Source organism: Leopardus geoffroyi, chromosome B1 (genome assembly GCF_018350155.1).
Source record: "Leopardus geoffroyi isolate Oge1 chromosome B1, O.geoffroyi_Oge1_pat1.0, whole genome shotgun sequence".
In the NCBI taxonomy this organism is placed as follows: domain Eukaryota; kingdom Metazoa; phylum Chordata; class Mammalia; order Carnivora; family Felidae; genus Leopardus; species Leopardus geoffroyi.
This window is the reverse complement of record NC_059327.1, coordinates 9957405-9984616: the sequence shown is the minus strand read 5'-3', so window position 1 is coordinate 9984616 and position 27212 is coordinate 9957405.

Below are 27212 nucleotides of genomic sequence, written 5' to 3'. Positions count from 1 at the left end.
CTCTTGTCATTCCTATTTGTTTTCCCCTAACTGGATAATTTCAAATGACCTGTCTTTTACTTCACACATTATTTATTTTTATTGACTTAGTCTGCTATTTATGCTTTCTATTGTATTTTTATTGCACTTATTGTATTCTTCAGCTCCAGAATTTCTGTTTAGTTTTTGTTATGATTTCTCTCTGTTAAACTTCTTATTTTGTTCTTGTATTGTTTGCTGATATCATTGGATTGCCTTTCTATGCTTTCTTGTAGCTCACTAAGCTTCCTTAAAACAACAATTTTGAATTAATAAATGGACACATTACAGATCTCCATTTCTTTGGGGTTGATTACTGGAAAATTACTGTGTTCCTTTGGTGGTGTTGTCTTGCCTTGATTTTTCATGGTCTTTGAAGTCTTGTGTTGCTGTCTTCACATTTGAAGAAGCTGTCACCTCCTCTAGTCTTTACTGACTAGTTTTAAGAGAGAATTACCTCTCATCAGCCCTGGGCTGAGGCTCAGAATTTTTCTATAACAGGAACAAAAAAAAGTAGGTGTCTTTGGCAGCATCTTGTACTGGGGAAGTCAGTTGCTTACTAACATGTTCTCTCTTTCTGCTGTGGGAGAACTTGCTGGCCAAGACAGGTTGTCTTGTCACTGATTTGTGGCTCCTTGGAGAGGAAAGGAGTGACATGTAAAATGAGACTGTCCCTCTTACTTTCTTTAATTCATCCGATCTCAAGTTATTTTTATTCCAAAAGTGTGCTGGAACTTCTCCACTGACTCCTGTACTTCCACAAAGGCATTCTTACTGTGAGTGCTTGACAAATCAGTATTCTTTAATGGAAAGATGGTAGAAAACTCCTCTTTCACCATTTTGTTGATGTAACTCCTGTATATCTTGTATAAACTTTTAGTGTAAATATATATAGTGTAAATACATATATATTCATACACACACACATACATATATATATATATAGAGAGAGAGAGAGAGAGAGATTTCCCTCGAACAGAAATAGCTGATCAAATGAGACAAATATTTTTTAATATATTTGTAGATGATTCCATGATTGTTGTCTTGACCCATAAATTTGATGAATTTTGTTAATCGTTTGTATCATATTGAACTATTATTCATGAATAATTTTTTGACAGTACTATAGAATTTTATTCACTAAGGTTTAATTTAAAATTTTGCCTTCCTCTTTGGCTTCTGTGATTTACCTGTTAAAAGTGAATACTCACTTCCTGAATGAGAAGCCAGCCAAAAAACAAAAATTAAAAAATAAAAATAATAAAATTTTGCCTTCTTATTTATGAATGATATTGCTTGATTATGTACTTTAGTAGAATCTGCAATAACTATGATAAATCATCTCATAGTTAACATGTACATGTAGTGGCCTGTCTGGTCAAGACTTTGAAATCTATTGGAACTTTGGAAGCATCTCATATGACCCCTCTCTATCAGAACTTCCTAAAAACAAACAAACAAAAAAAACTTCCTGCTAATGATAAATAAATTCTGATTTTTGACAATGCAAATTAGATTTACCTGTTTTCACCTGTGTACAGATGGAATCACAAAGTTACACAATCTGTGCTGCTTTTTTAATGATGATTTATTTTTAATATTACAAAATAATTTTGGAGTTTGATTGCGTTTTAATAGTCAAACACAATTTTCCATTTGTGACCTCTTTTCCAACTAGAAGAATCAGTTTATATCCATGAAATCAAATAATTTTCTTATATTCTCCATACTTACTTTAGTTCTACTTAATTTGGCACAGGTTGACAAAAGATAAAGATTCCCATTTTTAACTCCTTTATCCTTTTCTCTGTCACGCATGCATTATGAGTTAAAGACTGTGCTCTTTGGTTCATAAATATTTGTCTTTCTTTCTCATTGTGATTGTAAATGCCATCTTATTAAAATTACATTTGTTACCCCCGTAATACCATTTGTCTAATTTTGGAAACAAAAATGACATTTTAATTTTTCTTTATACATTTTTATATTTTTAAGTATTCTTTGGTTATATTTTACGTTTAATTCAAACACAGCTTACACAAACCAATGATTAAAATCCATATTTATAATAAAAATATCAGTAACTTGCTTTTATGTTAGCCACTTACTGTTTAAGATCTGTTGATAACCATGTATATTGTAAGTGATTAAATGAAGTGGTTTAATGAACTAGATAACTTGCCAGGTGTCGCAATCTTTTCTCACAGTTTTTTTCAGAGATGATGGCATTACATACTTGGAAGTCCTTCTGTTTTATTGAAAGTGTAACAGGCAGTTAATACTTTTCTACTAGAACTACCAATTACATTTTGATGATGTATTTGTAGTAATTAGTGGCAGGTCCTTGGGTAGATTGTGGATATGAAATGTAAAGTAATTGTCTTAGCAGATACATAATGCAATTTATCAACTTCAAACTATATTAAATTAGCATACATAACATCATTATAAATTCTGAGATCCACAAACAAAATTACTTATGGAAAAGTTACTTATACATCTAAACACTTTAAAAGATCAGTCTTCAAAATCACCTTTCCTAAATATAGATGACCCAGATAATTTTTATATTAGTTGAAAATTGGATAAAATATTTTGCAGTAACTATGGAAATATTGCATTAAATACCACTTCTGTAAATATAAGGTGAGCTTTAAGTTTTTATCATAAAAAATTTGGTCCTTCTCAACCTGTCCATAGTTTCATTTACATTTTATAAAGTTGCTTAAAATAACTATGCAGAAGCATAAGTAATCTTGGGAGAACTGAAGTATATATTGTTATGCATTTTTTCCAAATGATATATTTTAAAATATAATATGACTAATCTCCAGAAACCTCTATGATTCCATTAGGACAATTGTAAATTTATCATTGAGAATATTATCTTCCAGATGTAGTAAGATATCATGGAATCAACATTAAATTGGCATTTAGAGGAAAAAAAAAAAGCAGGGCCATAGTTTTATTAATGCCATTTATTACTCAACTAATTCTAATTTAGTTTCCTATTCTATAAAATGAGATTAACAATGCTTCTTCAGTATCCTTATGTATTTCTTGGGAAAATGAAATTAAGTCTGAAAAAACTATTTTAAATTATAAAGCACCATTCAAATATTAGGTAGTATACATGGGTTCAGTGATAGAACTCCAACTGAATTCATTTAATTACTGTGATCTGTATATTTAATCTATATTTTAAAATTAAGTCTTCAAAATTCATAAAATTATGTTCTTATTAAAATTATACTCTCTTCTTAAATTATATATGTAGTTGCAATGTGGGAAGTGAGGTACAAATCATATGAAAACAAAATTTCTTAGCTTACTTCTCTATATTGTACCTAAATTGAATTCCTTTTATGTTAATTTAAAACATTATTATTATTATTATTAATCATTATTATTCAGTGTATCAGAAAGTCTGCTGAACATTATCAAAATGTTCACATTTTATTTCAAATCATGTCAATATTTATGAAAACTAATACATAAAATAAAACTCCAGTTTAGATATTAACATTAAAATAGAGGTGTTATTTGTAGATGCATATGTGGTTTAAGAATGCTTATCAATCAAAATAATAAAATGTATTGCATCAAGATTTCAATAAATAGTTTCTTCTTTAGGAGCACCCTAATCCTAATTCTAAAAGCACTTGTTTAGTACATATTGATAGAAATTAGCTTGACATTTAGACATTTCCCTTTAGCCTTAGTAGAATCAGATGAAACTATTATGTCTGTGTACTGTTGTGGGCAAGGTGGGAATGAATCTTTACTTACTCTCCATGTATATTTTCAATGGTAAAGTCTATTTACATTTTCGTTCAGTGATAATCACAGGCACACAGCTGTAGTTGCAATAGGAAATCTGGAAGAATTTTAATAGATTAGAAAAAAAGTCGAAAGTATGAAGATTGCTGAGTTTCCCCCTAGCAATTTGTGACATCCACATACTAAAAAGACTGGTTCTTCTATACCACATGGATAAAATTGTTCTGTTACACACATTAGCCAACTGTTATTTTCTGTTCTGAGAAACCAAGATAATGGCTTTTGGGAAACTTCACAAGAAAGAAAATTCCCACCATGAGCAAAAAGGCAACAAAGCATGCATTTAACATTTGTCTATCCAAATACACATTGTAACATATCAAGGCACATTTCTTTGTAATGAAAATAATTTACTTTTATTTTTCATTGTGTTCAAAGATAAACTGAGGCACATTAAAATTTTGAAGAGTTTACTTCTTTAACTTTTTTTTTTGTTCATTTATTTTTGAGAGAGAGAGAGAGTGCAAGGAGGGGAGGGGCAGAGAAAGAGAGAGAAAGGATCCCAAGCAAGCTCCAAGCTGTCAATGCAGAGCCCCATGTGGAGCTTGAAGGAACTCACAAACCGCGAGATCACGACCTGAGCCGAAACCAAGAGTCAGATATTTAGCTGAGCCACCAGATGCCCCGAAGAGTATATTTGAGTAAACATCAATTTGAATTTTGCATCATGAAGCCAAAACTGGTTAGGAACACTTCGCTGACAGGTGCTGGGGAAAGACTTTATAGGGAAGGCTTGAAAGTAAAGTAAAGCTTAAGCAGTTGCCTTGTGGGGAAAGCCTAGCTGACTCTTTATGATTAGCTGTTCTTAAGTTTTGTATTCTCGGATTTGATTGCATTGACTCTGGCGTTGGTTTGCTTATATAGACCCACCAAGGCACCAGAGCCACCTTAGTCTAATGGCCTTCTCGTTTAATTACTTTAGCAATTCCCCCTCTTTTTGTCACTTCTCCTACATGAGAAATTGAGCACATGTTTGGTAGACCATCCAGGTTAAGTTGTTTTTTTTCTAATTGTGGAATTTATAGTTTGTCATGTCTGGGGAAAGATTGTAGTTTGCTGTTCTTTGCATCGTTCATTTTGTTTCTGTTGCTCTGACTGCAGTGGGATCCCCTGACATCCTGCTGATGGCTGCAGACGTATATCTAAGACACTTGAGAGAACACAGTGCTACCACAGAGACTGCACTGGTGAATATTAAGAGGGAAATGCCAAAAGAACTGAAGTGTGCTTCTTAGCCAGAGCCTCCCAAAACCAAACCAGTTAGTAACAAATAAATGAAAGGATGTACTCAAAAAGCCATCAACTTGATTTGGCCAAATGGTTTCCTAATTTCTTGTATTTGAGTTTCTACAATATAAGGGATATTGATCCAGGTACACTAGGAGGCATTTGCTATGGTGCAGGCTTCTTCTTTAGCCAATAAGTAATCTAAAGCAACACTGTTACCTAAACTAATAAATCTAAGCTGTAGAGGTTATATACCTCTTGATTAATATACCAAAGATGTATATTTTGGGATGACATATTCTGCTCCTGTTTATTCCCTGCCTTTGAAACTTCCCAAGTTTCATCATCCAGAAGTTTAGTTGGTAGATTGCTCTGTCTCAGTGAACTTGTCTCTTAGTCCTAAAAGTAGATCACTTCAGTGGAACAGTTGTCTTATTTTAGGAAATGGTGTTTCAAGCAGGCTCCAAAAGTTAGGCACAGATGGTGGGTGCAATTGGGCATTTAAAAGAGGTATTTCTATGAAAACAAAAGAAAAAGAAAGGGTAGAGCAGGCTGTACATCAGTTTCTGAGTCCAGAGATCAACCAGTTGAGATTCCCAGATGATGGGTTTCTGGATGTTGGACTGGAAGTGTCTCGTGTAATTTAAATATCATCTGGCGTTCTGCTGATTTTTCTGAGTGGCCCACAAGCAACGGCACAAAAGTTGTCCATACATGAATTATTGTGGTGATTTCTCTGAGGCTGATAGCAAGTGAGCCAACGTCAGTTTGTAGAGTTTCAATAAAAGGGCAGTGTTTGCTCTTGATTATTTCTGGTCAGAAGGGTGAAAGAAAATTGGCAAGACTATCTCAGAGAGTTGTACCCAGATATTGGAAGAAACTAGAAAAATTTAGGATCCCGTCTAAGAATAGTGATTTATGTATATTCTTAAATATGATATTCCAGACAAAGTGTTGGTGATGATATCTCAGTGACCTTATTGACTCCATTAAGTCACCTTTAGTTTTTTTAAAATGTAATAAGGAATCTCAGATTGAAATTTTTAAAGCCTCTTTAGGCTAAGGAGACATGCCAAGGATTTGCCCAGTTGTGTCCTGTTACAAGGAGAACAGAGTCTTGTTGAACTTAGGAAAATACCTATATTGTCAGGCAAAATAAATTTAAATTTAAATTTAAATTTAAATTTAAATTTAAATAAATAAATAAAATTTTTATCTTATTTATTTACTTAAATAAATTTATTTTTTATTTTTATTTATTTTTGAGAGAGAGAGAGAGGGAGTGAACAGGGGAGGGGCAGAAAGAAAGGGAGACCCAGAATCTGAAGCAGGCTCTAGGCTCTGAACTGTCAGCACAGAGCCCGTCGCGGGGCTTGAACTCATTAACCACGAGATCATGACCGGAGGGGAAGTCAGATACTTCACTGACTGAGCCACCCAGATGCTCCTTGTCAGGAAAAATAAGAATACTCAGTAAGAGTTCCTGAATTCTGGAGGGATCAGGTAGAGGAAAAAACATAAATATTCCATTTTTTTCCAAAAATATACTTTGCCAAATTGCTGTAGGTTATAGATATTTTAAAAGAAAGGAGAACATCGTTTTTTAAATCAGGAAAACAAAACATTGAAGAGTAAGTAATGTTTCCCACAGAATAATGAAAATTATCAGCTTTAATTTATTCAGTCCTGTGTAATTATTTTTTTTTTGTTTTGCTTGGTTTTGGTTTAGCAATTTTATGAGTCCATCAGTTTCTTATTAGAAACTTTTGCCCATTTCAGTGGTATGATCTTAAAGATATCAGAAATCCTTGTCAGTCCCTTCCATGAATTTCTTTGAAGATGAAACTGTTTTGAGAAAACAGCATAAAACAAAAGCTGTCTGTAATTGACAAAAGACTTAAAAGTGGCCATGGTTAAAGATTTGATGAGAGTTTATTATAATGCAGTTGACAGAGAAGTTTCAATATTTCTCTGACATGCAATGTTTTAGAATAACAATTGGAATTATGACTAATGACATTATACTAGGACATATCAGATCCCTAGGAATTTCATACATCTTCTGGAAAACTTACATTATTAACTAATGACACATATCTGCACAAATAAACCTAAGGAATATTTAGCATCACTTTTTGTTTGTTTGTTTGTTTTAATTTGGCAATGCTTCTCACAAATTTAGCATATCAAATAAGCCTAATTATGCTTCATTTTTCTCCTTTTATAAGGAAGGAGCACACATTCTTTTGAGATATTTTTCAGGGAACCCCTGGAAAATCCCAGAGTTATTTTGAGGTCAAAAAGACTTTATTATTAGAATATTGCTTTGAAAAGTTTGTCAACAATGTCAAAAGATTTAAAATGCTTGAGTAAATAGGTTTGCTGTGACTATGACAAAATACTTAATTTGACCAAAGTGGCAAAGATTTCACAGGCAAACATAGGAAGTTACATAATGGTAAAAACAAACAAACAAACAAACAAACAAACAAACCCTTCTCAGAAGAAACTCACTTCTCCCAAGTAATCAAAGACCTAATAAAGGTAACATGAAAATGATTTTGGTAACACAGAAAACCTTTGCCTTCCAGATAGACTCCCCTAAAGTTAAAGATAAACCTTTGAGATCTTATTAACAGCAGACCAATAGTCCAAGAAAGCTTTGCCCTTTTAATATATGAAATAAAATTTATTTGCAGGCACACTACTGATATTAAAGTTTACTTGTAAAACTTCTATAATAGTGGCACCTGGGTGACTCAGTTCGTTAAGCATCCAACTTAGACTCAGGTCATGATCTCACAGTTTGTGGGTTCTAGCCCCGCATCAGGCTCTGTGCTGACAGTTCAGAGCCTGGAGCCTGCTTCGGATTCTGTGTTTCCCATTCTCTCTGCTCCTCTCCTGCTTGTGCTCTATCTCTCAAAAATAAATAAACAGTGAAAAAATTTAAAAAAATATATAAAACTCTTACAATAAATTCATCCAATTTTAGCCAGCTAGACCAGGTAAGATTCATCCCTTCTTTTCTCTCCCTCTCCGTCTCTTTTTTTTTTCTCTCTCCCAACTTCCTATACCCATTTAGTTTTTGTCCTTTTCTCTTTTCTATTTTGAAAAATAAAAATGATAGTTATTCTCTTTTAAGACAAAATTACTTTGTTTTCTCTTAAAAATGCATCCCAATGCCTCCTACCATTCTTATCAAAAATACATCCAACTTTAGTTGTATATGGAGTTGTCCCCCTATTTATTTCTCTTAGTTTTAATTACATATATTGATTAGAATTCTCAACTATTAGAAACCTTAATTTCTAAGGAAAATCAGGAAATAAACAAGTGTTGGACTGTTACACCAATATTGTATGCATTGGCAAGGAAATTAGTTCATTTCATAATTTCTGGAAGCACGTTCTTCCTCATATTAATTTTTTCACTGGGTTACAAGACATGTTTATTAACAGATCCAAACTTCTTTAGTTCTCTATAATAAGTGTAATAAAATAAAAGTAGATAAACCTGTCTAGTGGTTAATGTTTTAATATTTTACCTTATTTGAGAATGACCTGATATTCAATGAATGTACATCATTTAACTTAGTATAACTTTGTAGCCTTCAAGTTACCAAAAAGTTTTTGGATCTATTTAATTTACTCATTCTTAACTATTATGTGTAGATTACTCATGAGCATTTCACAAGACGTTAAATAACTAGCAACATATTGTTTTTTTCTTGCTGATAAATTTTGTAACTGATAATATGAGTTTATTTGACTAGTAATCCTAGGTGGAGTGTAAGTTGTATCTTTGTATTATATTCAGTGTTGGTAACTCTGAAGACATACCTGTTTTAATTAAGCCAACAAACTTAAGATAGCTTTTATTTACAAAAGATTATTCATGATCACATGAAATTGGAAAGCATTTGGGTTAGTTTCTACATTTTCAAGAGAACACTTAATTTTGTCTAAGTTCTTACTTTTCTTTAAGACAATTAAAAATAACTCTTTTACAAATTAACATTGGCAATACCATCCAGAGGTAGAATAGTAACACCTAGACATAAACATACAGACAGATGTTTAAAATTTTTAACCATGGGGCAAGTATATACAAGATGATACAAAGTTTCCTAGTTTACCAAAGAACACTTGGATCCAAATTGTGTTTCTGACAGTTAGAATCAGTTCAGATTACCCACTCAGATGACTAAAGCTTTTTATTAATATGTGTGAAGAGACTTTTAAGATTCTTAAATTTGCCTTTTGGAAGGATTCTTTACAGAGGCAACTTTTAACTAGTCTCCTAGAAACTTGTGCACACCGTTACAAAATGTGTCTCATTATTTTGAGGAGATAGAGGACCCAGTTCTCTCTAGAGCTCTTCATAAGTGGATAAACAAGGTTGAAAGTTTCCTGCTGTGACCACTGTTGTTCAAGACTATCTTTGATAAAGTTAATCTACTTGTTCAGGAAAACATACATTTGCGTCCATAATTTTTATCCATATAGTAAGCCTGAGTCCCAGAGGGAAAAGTTCCAGACTCTGGACTCAGAAGAACCCGTTTTCTTCTTTGTTCCCGTAAAGCACATTGACCTGTCGGAGGCCTTGTCATGAGCACAGTATGAAGGCACACACGAGTCTTTCCACGATGTCAGCTTTTCAGTCGTAAAGCAAAGTTAATCAGAATGTATCAAGCAGGTTCGGGATTCCAAACTCATTGACATTTCCCCAGGTGATTGAACTTGGCTTCTTGCGCAGCACACAAAGCAGAAGACAGGCTACGGGACACACAAAATAAAGAAGGGTGTAGGACGTTAATGAACCAAACCCTGCAGTCAGTCTGTTGGTGCACAGTTGAGGTGAGGCCTTGCTCTGGCCAGGGGTCAGCACTCGGCATTTACTGCTTATTATGTTCAAGCAGGCAAGGGTCTCCGTTCTGTTCAGAGGTCAATCCGGGAGCGCCCTGCCGACGGCAACAGCTGTGGTTTTAAGCGGTCGTACGTAGAGGAGTCGTGTCTCAAGAGTTAGTTGGCTGTAAAAATCCTCCCCCCTTTTTCCTTTTAAATGCTTATTTATTTAGAGAGTGAGAGACAGAGCGAGGGGAGGGACGACAGAAAGAGAGGGAGAGGAAGAGAGACAGAGAATCCCAATCAGGCTATATGCTGTCTACACAGAGCCCGACCTGGGGCTCAGATTCATGAACCATAAGATCATGACCTGGGACAAAATCAAGTGTCTGTCGCTCAAGTGACTGATTTACCTAGGCGCCCCCGAAGTCCTTCCCCTTTCAAAGGATGCAAACGGTCTGGGCCCTTGCAGACCTCCCTGCTTCTGTATGTTACCAGTTTTGGGCATCAGCTGATGTTGGTCCCTATGGTATCTCAAAGCTGCAGTGCCTTTAGATGCATTCTTGCTTGACACAGGCCCCTGCTTGACATGAGAGACTCCGTTTTGCTCTCTGCAGGCCTCACACTGGGCCCCATCCAGTTTGGGACAGACCAGTCCATCTCTAAATGCAGTCCAGAGAAAGAAATGCTCAAACAGTTGGAGATTCCTAATGAGAAACAGCAAGGCTCAGATCTGAGAGGGACTCACCCCCACCCCACCCTCACCCCTGCCTTTCAGGGGGGAGGGGGCGCTAAATATTGGAGAGTGTATGTGAGAAGCTTGGCTTATTCCTGCACAGGACTGCCCATTATTACCAGAGGTCATTGGAGAGCTCCTTCAAATCTTGCTTCTGAAGTCAGAACTTTTTTTTTATTTCTTTTTTATGTTTATTTATTTTTGAGAGAGAGAGAGAGAGAGAGAGAGAGAGAGAGAGAGAGAAAGAGACAGAGCACAAGCAGGGGAGGGGCACAGAGAGAGGGAGACACAGAGTCCAAAGCAGGCTCCAGGCTCTGACCTGTCAGCATAGATCCCGATGTGAGGCTCGAACCTACAAACCGCGAGATCACGACCTGAGCCGAAGTCAGACGCTTAACCAACCGAGCCAGTTCAGGTGCCCCTGAAATCAGAGCTTTTAACAGATAAACTGAGGTACATTAATATTTTGAAGAGTTTCTTTGAGCAAACATTAATTCAATCAAGCAGCTACCAAACTGGACATAGGAGCACTCCACTGACTGGAGCTGGAGAAAGGCTTTTATAGAAGGAAGGAAGCAAAGCAATTAGATTAGATTGGCTGTAGCTTAATTGTTTGCCTTATTTGTGAAAACCCGGTTACCTGTTTGTGATTAGGTGTTCTTAAATTTAATTTCCTCAGATTTGAGTGCATTGACTCTGGCTTGGGTTTCCTTTTACTTGCATAGGCCACCAAAGTCTTGGAATCTCAGTCTCATGGCCTTTTCGCTTTATTACTTTAGCAAATGTATTATTCTCAAGTATGGTGATACTTTTCAAGTAATTAGTCTCTCTGAATTATATGAGATCGAATGTGACTATTCTATGCAAAAATAGTTAAAATGACATACAAGGCTGGAAAATTTGGGGAGGAAATTGTGCATGTTTGTAACTGAATCCTTAAAATAAAATGTACATGAAATGTTAATTGTTTGAATCCATAGTAACAGAATCTTCTAGTTTGTCATTCTGGCAAAGGGATTATCATAAATTTGTACCATATTTATTACTTGTCTATTACCTACTGAGCATTGGCTTTTGACCTTGCCTCCTACATTAATATTATATAAATGTTTTTTTCTTTTAAGCAACTGTGAAATAAGTTTGCTTTAGTTTTATTGTACTTGACCTCAGTGAGCTTTAAGGAGAAATAACTTGTAAAAGGATAATTGCAGTATAATGTTACTGCTGTGAAATAAGATGTTCAAGTTACAACAGAAGAACAGACAACATACACATTAAAACACGGAGGTTGAGTTAGGCAAATTTTTCTGGAGATGACGCATTTAGAGAAGTTAATTAGGTACAGAACAGGGAAAGGAGAGGAGGAAAGGAATTAATCATTTTAAAGAAAGAAGTGGGAACAAACCTGTTGGCTCAAACATGACCCTCCCAGCTGAACTCTTCTCCGTGTCCTCAGTTACATAGTCAGTGATGGTGCCATTAGAAAGCAGTTTTCCTCTCTCCCAGTTTTAAAATTAGCATTACAATGTTGATAAAGATTATTATTTAGCTTCTTGACAATTTTTTCAAATTCCAGCTGGTTAGCATACAGTGTAATATTAGTATCATGTATAGATTTTCACTAAATTCACTTGCATACAACAGCCAGAGATGATCACAGGTGCACTCTAATAGCCATCATCCATTTAGCCCATCCCCCCATCCCCCTCTCCTTCAGTAACCCTTAGCTTGTTATCTATAGTTATGAGTCTGTTTCCTGGTTTGCCTCTCTTCTGAGGCACATTTTTCATATGTTCATGTTTTGTTTCTTCCACATATGAGTGAAACCATATGGTATTTGTCTTTCTCTCATTTATTTCACTTAGCATGATACTCTCTAGCTCCATCCATGTCATTGCAAATGGCAAGATGTCATTCTTTTTGATGGCTGAGTATTATTCCAGTGTGTGTGTGTGTGTGTGTGTGTGTGTGTGTGTGTGTGTGTGTACACACCACATCTTCTTTATCCATTCATCAGTAAATGTACCTTTGGGCTTTTTCCATAATTTGGCTATTATTGATAGTGCTGCTTTAAACATCAGGATGCACGTATCCTTTTGAATCAGTATTTTTGTATCCTTTGAGTTAATACCTAGTAGAGCAATTGCTGGATCTTAGGGTAGTTCTATTTTTAACTTTCTGAGGAACCTACATACTATTTTCCAGAGTGGCTGCACCAGTTTGCATTCCCACCAACAGTGCAAGAGGGTTCCCATTTCTCCAAATCTTTGCCAACATCTGTCATTTCCTGTGTTGTTAATATTAGCCAGTCTGAGAGCTGTGAGGGGATATCTAATTGTGGTTTTGATTTATATTTCTCTGATGATGAGTGATGTTGAGCATCTTTTCATGTGTCTGTTAGCCATCTGTATGTCTTCTTTGGAAAAAATGTCTATTCATGTCTTCTGCCCATTTATTAACTGGGTATTTGTTTCTTTAGATGTTGAATTTGATAAGTTTTTTATAGATTTTGGATACTAACCCTTTATCAGATATGTCATTTGCACTTATCTGCTCCCACTCTCAAGGTTTCTTTTCAGTTTTGATTGTTTCCTTTGCTGTGCAGTAGCTTTTTTTCCTTGACAAAGTCACCATAGTTTATTTTTGCTTTTGTTTCCCTTTTCTCAGGAGACATACCTAGAAAGACGTATCTAGAATTGTCTATGCCCAGTGTGGAAGAGATTATAGCCTGTGTTCTCCTCTAGAATTTTGATGGTTTCCTGTCTCACATTTAGGTTGTTATTCATTTTGAATTTCTTTTTGTGTATGGTGTAAGAAAATGGTCTAGTTTAATTCTTTTGCAAGTTGCTGTCCAGTTTTCCCATCACCATTTGTTGAAGAGACTGTCTTTTTACCACTGGATATTCTTTCCTGCTTCATCAAAGATTAATTGACCATATAATTGTGGGTTCATTTCTGGATTTTCTTGTCTATTCCATTAATCTATGTGTCTGTTTTTGTGTCAGTTCCATACTCTCTTCATCATTAAATCTTTGTAATATAACTTGAAGTCCAGAATCGTGATGCCTACAGCTTTGTTTTTCTTTTTCAAAATTGCTATGGCTATTTGGGGGTTTCTGTGGTTCCATACAAATTTTAAGATTGTTATAGCTCTATGAAAAATGCTGGTAGTATTTTGATAGGAATTGCATTAAATGTACAGATTGCTTTAGATAATATAGACATTTAACAATATTTGTTTTTCTAATCCATGAGCAGGAATTTTTTTCCATTTCTTTGTGTCATCTTAGATTTCTTTCATCAGTGTTGTATCGTTTTCAGAGTACAGATCTTTTGTCTCTTTGGTTAGGTTTATTTCTAGGTATCTTATTATTTTTGGTGTAATTGTAAATAGGATTGATTCCTTGATTTATCTTTCTGCTGCTTTATTATTGGTGTCTAGATATTATTTAGCTTTCTGACAGTTGTCAAAATATATCTAATGGCCAAGAATTCTGTGACCCAGGGGAAAGAAAGAACTTGTGAATAATGCCTTCCCATATGTCCAATGATGAAATTCCAATTTTGATATCATCTGCATGATAAAATTCAATAAGAGATAATCAGATACCAGAACATGTGTACCCTATTTCTTTTCTTAGGGAATAACCAAAAATCCTCAGTCCTTTTCTACACATAAATTTAAAGGGATTGTACTTCAATATATTGCCTACATACTTTTTTTTTGTTTTATTTCTTCTTAATGTAAGGTTATTAAAAGTCTACACATATAAAGCATTTGTTCTGATCACCCTTCCTCCTCTCTTCTTCTTCCCTAAAATTCCCTCTTCCCATCATTAAAGTCTTTATTTGATTAATCCTTACATTAAGTTTGTACTTTAATGAACTATCTTTAGAAAAGATATTTATGGACATCAATCTGAATTAGGCCTCAAGTGGTAGAATCTCAACTATTTTCCTTTATTCTCCTTCATAAAATTCATGAGCCATCATATTTATTTTACATTTACCTAACATATTTCTCTTCTAAATTATAAGTTCTATGAAGATAGCGACCCTGCTTCTTTTATCTGTTTCGGTTTCTCTGTACTGAATACTTAGGAGAGGGTCAAGTACTCACTTTGACAGCACATATAATAAAAAATAAAGAAATAATAAAAAATAAATAATGAATAAGACATGCTCAAAGCCTATCTGTGGACAGAATGAATTAATGAGTAAATGGAGAAAGGATCAAACATACTTTATATTTTAATATTAAAATTCTGTAATTCAAGAAATTATTTTTGGCAAACTGATGAATAATTTTTATAGACATGCAGAGAACTAGTAAAAAATTGTTTCAATTTTTATTAAGCCCACTGGTTCTATCTTATATAATGCTATTGGTTTTACTACTATCAAACTTTTATACTGTTTCCCATTAATCTAGCTATAGTTGAGTCGATCCTAGATTATAGGCTCCAGTTTCAAATTAACTTGCATATATGTACATGTATAAAGAGAGTTATTTTAAGGAACTGGCTCATGTGATTGTGGAAGTCGACAAGTTCAAAATCTGAAAGGTGGGCCAGCAAGCTTGGAGACCCAGGAGAGCCAGTGTTGCAGATGATGTCTACAGGTCATCTCTGGAGGATTATCTCTTGCTCAGGGAAAGCTGGTATTCTTGTTCTGTTCAGGTTAATTCCATTGGCTGAGATCCATTCACATTATGAAGGGCAGTGTGCTCTTCTCAGTATACACTCATTTAAATGTCAGTTTCATCCAAAACATCCTAATAGAACCCCCCGAATAATGTTTGATCAGACATCTTAGATACTTCATGGCACAGCCAAGTAGACACAAAATTATCACCAGAAAGGCCTTTGTGGGGCATCAATAAATCATGTATGATATTGTGGACTGTCTGACACATATTAAAATCTTAGAATATGTTATTGTAATTTATGTTTAAGAAAGTTAGTAATGATCAATATCTGTCTCTATTTTTCCATAAAAGTATGAAAATTAAGCATATATCTCATACAGTAAAGGATATAGTGTTACTTTTCAAAAGGTATATATATCTATACCTATTTGATAGTCACTAACTTCCCTTAAATTGTTTATCTTTTTGGTTCTTTTAGCCCCCAGAGCTCAACCTACAAACTATAAGTTCTAGTAATAATCAAATACTCAGTGTGCTTACAACTATTAAACTTTTACAAGATTTACTTAGTGAACTCTTATTAACACTCAAAATTGAGTTCATAAGTTAACACATTTTTGTAACCTTTCAGGATATCATTAATGCCCTAAACTGTGCTCTGAAATTACAATATCATTGCTTCTAATTTTGTTACAGTATATTCATCAATCAAGTCATTTTCAGTGCTCAAAATTAGATTTTTAAAAGCTATGATTCTGAACATTTCTTTTGATTCACTGAGCAGTAGAATTGAGATTAGAAGGGAGCAATAGAATTCTCAGTTCAGTATCTAAATTGAGAAACGTACTTTGTCAATTCATCTCAATATTAAGATGACATTTTAGCCACAAAGCTTGTGAGCAATAGAAATTTGATTAGGCATACACACTCTTCAACCCGGAGAAATCTCTGAAAGGGAGAAGAAAGTAAAGGACATAGAGTAGCTTTAATATGATTTTGCATGTTGTTCAATCTAGAACAGAATTCACTAGAATATAGAGTTGGGCCATGAAGGCACTTATTTGTGTAAGATGGACACAGCTTAGCATATTAGACCAAATCAAGACTTAGGGCCTACTCTTCCCCAAATGTAATTCCATATCATAGAAGTTTCTACTCCAATAGAAAAAGAATGTATACTTATGACAAAATAAAGAAGAACTCTATTAATGTTAGAAAAAATACTTTTTGTTGAAAATCGATATATCTTGTACACGGTAAAAGAAAAAAGTATTTTTGTCATTTGAAAGGAAGGGCATTTAGTTTATGGGATAACAGAAATTTTACATCAATAACAATGAGAAAAATAAAGTAAGAGTTGAGATGGTAATATTTTATCAAATACAACAATAATGGTGAAAACATCGCAAGAAGCTTTTGCAAGAATCAAGTGGTCTCCTTCCACTTAATGCTAACGAGTCTAATACTTGCACAAATTTTGGTTTGATAGAAACTACAAGAGGTAGCATGGTTCCTTGGGCTTTCAAAGCTTTAAAATGTTAAAGGAAGTGAGTTCGTAACTGAACCCAGGTTTCTCCTAGAGCATGTACCATAGAGGGGGCTCTTGAGTTACCAGGGGAAAAGTAACTGAAAGTTAGTTAAAAGTAGATCTGAAAGCCAGAGGCTGACTTCACTTGCAATGTCGGAACAGTGAAGAACTATAAAAGGAAGTCATTTAGGGAACAGAATGTAATTTTATTATAGAATATTTGAATTTTGGATCTGCTTTGGAGCCGAGGTCAAAATGAAGTTTCTCCTCCTCTTCCTGGTCTGGACCTAGGCAGCAGGGAGAATTTAGTGTGGCTCTGACACTGACCTTGCTGCCTGTACTGGAATCACACACTGCCTCATGCCAGTAAGAAAGATATCTCCAGAAAAGCCCCATGAATTCACCAACACGTAACACAAGAATCTCCACTAACAGAGAACATCAAAACGGGCCACGTTTTCTACCATTAATGGAGTGTCAAGAAAGGATGAAAGTTTACTTTTTATAGATTGAAGTTATATGAATAGAGACACAGAAAAAAACGATCCCTTATTCTTCCGTTAGTAGCCCGAAGGAAAACTCTACATGAGTATAAGTAAATAGGAAATAGATCAATATGGTATAATAACTTTCACTGAATATATAATTATGCATCAAAAATAATTAAAAATTATCCTTGACCAAAATATATTAAACAGGAAAACATGTGTGAATAAGTGATCATATCGTAAGTGCTTTATTTAAAAGACTGAACAAACTTAGATCCAGATGATTCAAATTATTCTGGGTTACAGCTACATAATTTAAAATGCTTAGCATATGTTATATGTTCTGCATTTGGCTGACACAGAGTTGACGACTCACACTGTATTACGTTTCCTCTCAAAGTAAATGTTACCATTCAAGGCATTTTGTATTAAAATACATTTTGAATCAGTCTAACAGTTTGGACTCACATTCTTTGAAGAGTAATTTTCAAGTTAAACATTAAATACCCATCTTTGTGCAAAGACATTAAATGGATATCAGATATCACTGTGGGCATTTTTGACCTTCTTGTATTTCTTATATTTATTTTCAATAGTATACCAAGTTGGAATATGAAATATCTTATCCTTGCTGATATACTTGAGGAACTATTTCAGTTGACATTAGTTATAAATTGATTAAATTTTACAAGCATTTTTCATATGCCTGTGATTAGCGTAAAAGCATGATCCCATTGTTGAGCAAATATTAAATTTTCCAGACATTTTTATTGTTACACAGCCTACTTCTCTTTGAATTACTGCACATAAATAAATACACATTTATATGTTAAAGCAAAAACACATACACCTACAATTGAACTCTTGGAAGATGGAAGGGTTTTGAGAATACATATGAGTATTGAAAAAGGGCCCTCTGGTTTCTAGATATCACCAGAACTGCCTTTGAATATATATTATAGATAAAAGGAAACTGCATTGAATGCCGTTATTATCTGGCTATAGAATTCTTATAAATATAACTCAGGAAAGACCTATTTTGAATAAGACAACTAGAAACTCAAAAATTATTTTAAAGCACAGGTATAGGGATACAAAATTAAAAGATCAAGGTAGTATTTTGGAATTTTAACACTGGCAGGGAGATTAACAAACACTTTCATGGACAAACAGAAAATATAAGAATTGAGTAAGTGACTTCAAATTTACACAGCCCGGATCATTTCTGAAACTAGATTTAAAGATTTTAAATACAACATTCTCTCATTGTCCATTCTGATGCTAGGACAAGAAAGGAACAATAACAGCTATTTAGTGCATAATATGTGTGAATGAAACCCCAATGAGAGATGCAGAACACTACCTGCTAAACCATTTATCATGGCCTCTTCCTCAGACATTTCTCACTTCCTTACGTAGAAAATGAAGCACTGAGTGAAAATTAATTTGGTTGTGTTAAACACATATTTGTATTATTTCTAAAAGCTATTTTATCATTAGAATGACATTCAGAAGCTGTAAAGAGGCCAACCCAATAAATTAATGCATAATGAAACAACAGTTTATTAATATTTATTTACTTATTTATTTTTAATATACAGTTGACCCTTGAACAGCATGGGTTTGAACTGCATCAGTCCACTTATACACAGATTTTTACTGGAAATGTATTTCCTTTTCCTTGTGATTATCTAAATAAAATTTTCTTTTCTCCAGTTTGCTTTATTGGAACAATACAGTGTAATAGATCTACCAAATACATATTAATTGACTACACTCTCAGTAAGACTTCCCATCAACAGTAGGCTATTGGTTAAGTTTTGGGAGAGTCAAAAGTTACTGCTGGAAATATTCCTTGTCTACTTTGTGTGATATTAATAGAGACACTCAAACTTTGTTTAGATTCATGTTTGCATAGTATATTATTCACTTAATCCATCTATATCAGTGTGTACCTAAGATGAGCTTCTAATAGGCAGAATATCCTTGGGTTTTGGGTTTTTTTTATCCAGTATAAGTCTATCTTTTAATTGACACATCTAAACTATTTACATTAAATATAGTTATAGAAATAATTCATGTAGGTTTACCTATTTATTTGTTATTTTTTTTCTCTGCCCTAACCCTCTCCTGCCTTCATTTAGTTTACTGAATTTTTTTTTTTTTTTAGAATTCGATTTTAATGTCTGTTTTTCACTCCATTTACGTAATACTTCTAGTGGCTACCTAACTGTCATGGTCTATTCACAGTTAATGCTTTACCACGTAAGACATGGAACACTTATAACCATTTCCGCCTTTTCCTCCTTCCGCCGATACATGTGATAGTTGCCACAGGTTTTGTACTACATTCATAGAACAACTCCCTATAATATATTATAGTTTTGCTTTCAATAATCACACTTTTTTGAATAATTAAAGTAGAGGTAATATTCTATTCTACCTACCCAAATATTGTCATTTGTGAAACTCTTTCATCATTTCTAAAGTTTAGATTTTCCCTCTGGTCTCACATTTTTGCAGAACTTTCTTTAGCATTTCCTTTAGAGTAGCACTTGCAATGAATTTTCTTAGCTTTTCATCATTCAAGAATGTCTTACTTGGCCTTTATTCCTGAAAGTTATTTCACCTGAACAGAGTTTTGAGCCAATGATTTTTCTTTTTCTTTTTCTTTCTCTTGTCCCTTGAAAGGAATTGCTTACCTTCTGCTTTCTTTCTTTCCTTATGAAAAGTATGTAGTTATTGGGATGGTACTTCCCCTGAATAAAACTTTTCCTCCATTTGCACTCAATGTATCTGTACACAGTTTTCTTTGAATCTGTATTCTTTAAGGTTGCTGTGTATTTTTAATCTGTAAATTTATGTCTTTCCCTAAATTGAGGAAGCTTTCAGCCATAATTTTTTCTTTTATACCTCTTCTATTTAAAAATTATTTCTTGGGGCGCCTGGGTGGCGCATTCGGGTAAGCGTCCGACTTCAGCCAGGTCACGATCTCGCGGTCCGGGAGTTCGAGCCCCGCGTCGGGCTCTGGGCTGATGGCTCAGAGCCTGGAGCCTGTTTCCCATTCTGTGTCTCTCTCTCTCTCTGCCCCTCCCCCGTTCATGCTCTGTCTCTCTCTGTCCCAAAAATAAATAAACGTTGAAAAAAAAAATTTAAAAATTATTTCTTATTTCTTTGTGCTTCAGATTATATAATTTTTATATATCTCTTTTCAAGTTTACATTCTCTTTTCTCCTCATCACTACCCTGCTATCAAGCCTATCCAGTACATTATTTAATTTCAGATATATTCTTAAGCTCTGTTAACTTTCATTTTTATTGTAATATTTATTTTTCTGATAACAATTTTCTCTCTTTCCTCTTATTTTGTTGTTGCCCTATCAATCATTTTTTCTAATTTAATTTACTTCCCCTCTTCATGTACTAGTCTTTTCAGAGTGTTCCAGTAGTTGGTTGTTTTCTTTTGTTCTGTTTTTGTATTTTAATCACACTTTTTACTTCTAATCACTGGGAAATATAGAATGCAGGGGGATTATTCACACTTAGCCAGCAGATGGTTAAACGCCCCGTATTTAACTTTGAAAAAAGTAATCAAAAAAGATAGTGAAGAAATTCATAAAACATTAATCAGATAATATTGACCAATACAAGTCTGATTTTTGAAACTTTAGTCAAAATATAGGTTGTGGTTAATAGATTTTACCTGACTTGTTTTCCTCATTTTTCTTCAGATAAGAAAATTATGAATGAAACATTGACATGACATCAGAATTAATTCATTCAGGTATTAGGGAGTTCCCTTAAGGTTTCTTCAATTATGTATGGGTAATGATGGAGATATTTTCAACTCAAGGAATATGCTTAGTGTAATTAGAAGCTTAACATCCTAAAGCCCTGATTGGTACAATATCTGGCTTTGGGTTGGCAACAGCAGCCAACAAGCACGAGACAGAAATGTTGAAAAAAAAATATATGTATAATGAAATGAAGAACTCAGTCTGAATGTTAAAAGGATCAGAGTGTTTCAGAAAAAAATTAGTCCATATCAGAATATAATTCAATAGAGTCTACTCAAATAACTCCAAGTATAAAGAATATTACAAACATCGAGGTAAGAACATATTTTTTTTTAAATATACAAACAAAATTAGTCTGGATCAAAGTGAGATTTGTGGGAAAATATTTAAACTGAATTTCTTTACCTAAAAAATTGCCATTTATATGTCAATGTAATATAAGAAATTATCAAAAATTCAAAGACACTTGTAAATATCCTATATCAAAAATTGATTTGAATTTACATGGCAGTGAGAGATCATGGCCTGCACTGCCTAATATTGAACAAGCCATTGAAAAGAAACTTGAAATAACAAGAAATACAACTGCTATTATGATTACACAATATTGGACATCTCATTACTGCTCAGTATTTCTTTACTGTCTTTTTTATGTGTGCACACTTGAGGATGATCACTCCCTACCTCCTCCATTGCAGTTAGACACAATCATATGAATTGTTTTGATCAATGATATATAAACAGAAGCATTAAAGATCTAGTATACAGTTCTCCATTGTTTCCTCTTCTATTGCAAACTTCGAAGACATTTTAACATGGTGGCATGTTAAAGTAGTGAAGCTGTCTTCAACTTGGGTATTCAAGTGACCAAATAAGACCGATCTGCCATAATCATGAAGTGTAAGGGAGAAATTAATCTTTGTTGTTATTGTAACTGAGAGTTAGAGTTGCCTGTTACTTCAAAATAGACAAATACAGACTGATCAGTAAATACAATATAATATGAATGCCTTAGCTCTTTCAGGCTGCTATAACAAAATATAGTTTAAAAATCATGGCATTTTTTAGCTTATGAACACCAGAAATTTATTATTTTTGAATATATTAAAATTAAATTAAAATTAATTTAAAATCTATTTTATCTGATGTTGGTATAATAATTACAGCACCCTATTGGTTAGTATTTACGTGGTATATCTTTTTCCTTCCTTTTGCTTTCTACTTCTTTTCACTTTAAATCTAAAGTATTATAGCCTACATATAGTTGAAGTATGTTACTTTTAAAACTATTCATGGGGCACATGGATGGCTCATTTGCTTAAGCGTCTGACTCTTGATTTCAGCTCAGTTCATCATCCCACTGTTCATGGGATTGAGCCCAGCATAGGGCTCTGTGCTGACAGTGTGGAGTTTGCTTGGGATTCTCTCTCTCCCTCCTTTTTTGCCCCTCCCTGTTCCTGTGAGCACTCTCCCTCAAATTAAATTAAATTAAATTAAATTAAATGAATGAATGAATGAATGAAATTATTCTTTCAATCTCTGCCTTGTTTGGAATGTTTATGATTTGTATTTCTTGCAATCATTAATAAGGTAGGATTATGTCTGCCATTTTGCTTTTGTTTTCTATATGTATTATCTTTGTTTCTCTCTCCTCTATTAATGCCTTTTTTAAATAGATATTTTCTTTTGTGTTATTTTAATACCTTTGTTATTTCTGTTACTATCCTGAAATATTTTCTTAATGGTTGCTGTAGGAATCAAAATTAATATCTCGACAATAATAGTATAGTTTGGATTAAGGCCAATTTAATTTCCATAGTGTACAAAAACTTTCTCTTTAGCTCTGTTTCCTACCTACTTCTTTGCCAGATTGTCCTTTGTAAACTCCAAATTCCAGTTTTACATATTAAATGCTCCTCAACACAAATATGTTGTATTTGTATGTAATTATTTACTTTGTAATATGTAATTATTTATTTTGTCGTTTTTTTTAATGAGATGGGCAAAAAAGTTAAAAGTACACTTATATTAATTTTAAAAATGATTTTTATAGTTACCTTTATCCTATAGTTAGTTGTTTTTTATTTGTTTTTGTTTTTGTTTTTGTTTTTAATTTTTTTTTTTTTTCAACATTTATTTTTGGGACAGAGAGAGACAGAGCATGAACGGGGGAGGGGCAGAGAGAGAGGGAGACACAGAATCGGAAGCAGGCTCCAGGCTCTGAGCCCTCAGCCCAGAGCCTGACGCGGTGCTCGAACTCCCGGACCGCAAGATCGTGACCTGGCTGAAGTCGGACGCTTAACCGACTGCGCCACCCAGGCGCCCCTATTTGGTTTTGTTTTTAATGTCAATTTAATTTATTCTCTAGTGTCTTTTTATTATAAGCTGAAGGACTCACTTTAGTAAGTATTATGTGTTAGGTTTGCTAGTGATTATTCTCTCTGTTTTTATCTGGAGATGTCTTAAATTTCGCTTAATTTTTGGGTAAGAATTTTGTTGGATAGAGAATTCTTGATTGGCAGCCTTTCAGCATGTTTAAATTATCCCATTGCTTCTGGACTCTGTGGTATTTGATAAGGAATCATATTTTAATCTTACTGTGGATCCTTTGTACTTGATATATTATGTCTTTCTTCTTTCATGATAATCTCTTTGTCTTTGACATTCAACAGTTTGATTATTATGTGTCTAGGTGTGGATGTCTTCTAGTCTATTCTATTCAGACTTCATTGAGCTTCTTAGATGTGTAATTCATATTTCTATCGTATTCAGACATTTTCAGACCATTATTTATTCAAATACTCTTTCTGCCTCTTTCTACCTCTTCTCCTCTCTGTCTCTTCCATTATATATATATAGACACATTTGAAGGTGTCCAACAGATCACTGAGTCTCTATTATATTTCTCTCTTCTATTTTTTTCCTCTTCCTCAGATGTGATCATCTCAATTGACCTATGTCCAAATTCATTGCTTCTTGCTTCTTTATTCTGCCAGCTTGATTCTGTTGTTTAGCTGTTAAAATACATTTATTTTACTTAGTGTGTTTTAGCTCCAGGATTTTTACTTATTCCATAAGCTATCCTCTATTTGGAAAGGCGTTTCCACTAGCATTTTTAGATATTAATTATTTGAGCATACTTAAAATAGCTACTTTAAAGTATTCTTCTATTAAGTTCAACATCTGGGCTCTCTCATGCTCAGTATCTACTTCTTTTCCTGTATTGGCCAACATATTGTTTGCATGGCTCACGATTTTTTCTCAAATACCAGCATTTTAAGTAATATAATGTGGCAACTCTAGATACTGGATCTGGATCTGTCTCCTTCCAAGAGTTTGCTCTATTGCTGTTTTTTGTTTGTTTATTTGGCTTTTTTTTTTTTTTAGCACTTTGCAGAACTCACTTTGTTAGTCCAGATTCTGTGTAAACATTCTGTGTTGCCAGTGGAATCTCTATACATCATAGCTTAGCTCTCAGCTAATCACTGGTCAAAGCTATTCTTACATGCCTGGAGCCAATTAAGTCCTCAGGCCTTTGTCACCAGACTCTCTGTTCAGAAGCATTCATTCAGTGCTCAGGCAGGCTGTTTATATTTGTGCCTTACTCTTCACTTCCTGCTTGCACAGAACCAAAGGACAAACAAAGGCCAAGGCTAGATGCATCTCCATTGATTGTAGGCATGCAGACACTCCCAGACATGCAAATAGCCCTATTTGTAACGTTCTACACTTACCAAAATATGTCACAGCTTTTCAGAGTCCCCTGTGGCTATCTCATTCTTCAGCTTTCCTTTTTTAGGGTTTTTGTCATTTTGCTGTTTATGTCAACTGCCATTGCCACCTCAGGCACCTACAGTGTTAAACAACATGCTGATTGTTTATGATAAACATACCCAGGGACAAACCTGTTCCTACTGGGAGAACTGTAAATATGTCAATTAAAGACAAATTTTGCAAGTGAGATTTTCTAGAGAACTTTCAGAAATGTCAAATAATGACAAAATCTTGGAATGTGATTTTGAAAAAAAATTCTACCTCTCTCTTCTTTTCATTGCCTATAATGTTGATACTCAAGTCTCCCATGGGAGAGGGGACAGGAGTAATGACAATAGGGCAGGTTAAAATACCGCAAGGCTCCCTGTTATTCTGTTCTTTCCAACATTCATTTGTTTTTTGTATTTTGGTTTTTTCCTAGAACAAACACTCATTAGGTAGTTGGAGCTCACTGCTTAATTTCCAGCGTTATGAAACCTTTGGTTTTGACTTTTATTTTTTAATTCTCTCATTGCTAGTATGGAGAAGATTTCCAGAAGTTCTTTATCTGCCACTTCTGCTGACATCACTCCTTCTTTACTATTTCTCATTCAAATATATTGGAAATATCTTATTTACTTCAATTCACAATCTTTTTTGCTTCCTCAAAGGCCTCATCTATATTTGTATCTGCTTTGAACAAATGTTACATCTCAGCCTAAAAGAATTTTATCTAAAAAGGGCTTTTCTTATAGCTCTTAACATGTTATAACTCTAATATATATATATATTAACACAGAATCCTGTGCTTTAAATTACAATAATCGCATTTGAATTTTTTAGTTAAATATCTGTCATCTTTAATCATAGGTTTGCAAAGTCTGAGAGATCATGGATCAATTCTGTCTTGTTCTATGCATCATTCCTAGGACCTAGTATAATTCTTGAGTAGGTATCATCCAATAGAGTAATGAAACTATGTGAATATGAGGATATTTATTGAAAATTTGCATAACTATTTAAATAATGGTGACTTTTAAAAATTATATGTCCAATCATTTATTGGTTGATTTGTCTTTCTTCCACTTCCCAGTTGCCATTAGTGCTTATCAGGAGTAACAAGGTCCTTTACAAAATATATAATTTCCTAAAGCTGATTGCATAATAAATAAATCATGAAGCAAATGGGGTTAGAGGTAGTTAGAAAATGTTGACCTCACCCAATATTTGCATCCAAAAAATTGACACCACAAAAAAAATCACATCAGAAAATCACAAAAATAAGGATATGAAAACAGCATCTTGAAACATCACACCTGGTAGATAATGGTTCAGAATGAATGTGATACTTGAGATAAGTGTGTCAACAAAACAATGTCAGAATGCCTATTTGCTGGAATCCACAGGAATGTAAGCGGATTAATGATCAAAACAGAGGCCATTTAGAAAAAGAGTAAGGCTTTCCTGCTATTCTTTGCTGTCATAATTTGGGCTGTAATACCTTCATCTGCATTTCAGTTAATTCACCCACAGGTCCAGCAACACCTTGTCCCTCACAGTTTCAGAAATATGCGTGTATACAGTACCAGAGGACGTTTATCCTGGCTAATTTTCCTACATTTGAGAAGTGGATATGTGATTCATATGAAGTCTAAAATAATTACTGGAAAATGTAAAACTAGAATTCAGTTTCCTTTAAAATCTAATGTGTTTTCATCTCATTCAAATATCTTTTCATCTCAACTGTTTGTTGAGATTGTCCCTTTATTTTATTCTTTTGGAACTTTTTCAAGTGTGGTGATATATATAATTCTCATATTTATTTATTTTTTTCTTTTGTTGCTTCTCAAAATAGAACATACATTCAGTCTTGCCTAAAAGCATAGCAGTTGGCTCCAAGAAGAAAACACACAAATGACCCCACTCTCCTTAAACCATAATGGGGTGTACAGGGTTCTAAGAGGCTACGCTCTGCCCAGCCAGCTGGACTCTTCACTGAGTCCTTACTGCTATTACATTCAGGCATCCTCTGGAATGAAAAGATTCCCTTCAAAGCACTGGAGAGTGACAGACAGGGTCTCTCTTCTCTGGGACTCCCCAGCCTACATTTAGCAAGAGATCTCTGCTCATAGACACTCAAAAATATAACTCAGTTGCTCTCTGAGAATTTCTTTTGCCCTCAGCTAATTAAATGTATCTCCACTGTGAGATAAAACTAGCTCAGTGTTATCATTTTTTATTTATAATTCTATGGTTTTTTTTAAATAAATCCTTGAGGACATTTTTTTTCCTTCAAAGCTAAACTTTTCAACTCAGAAAACTCACAAGTTTTA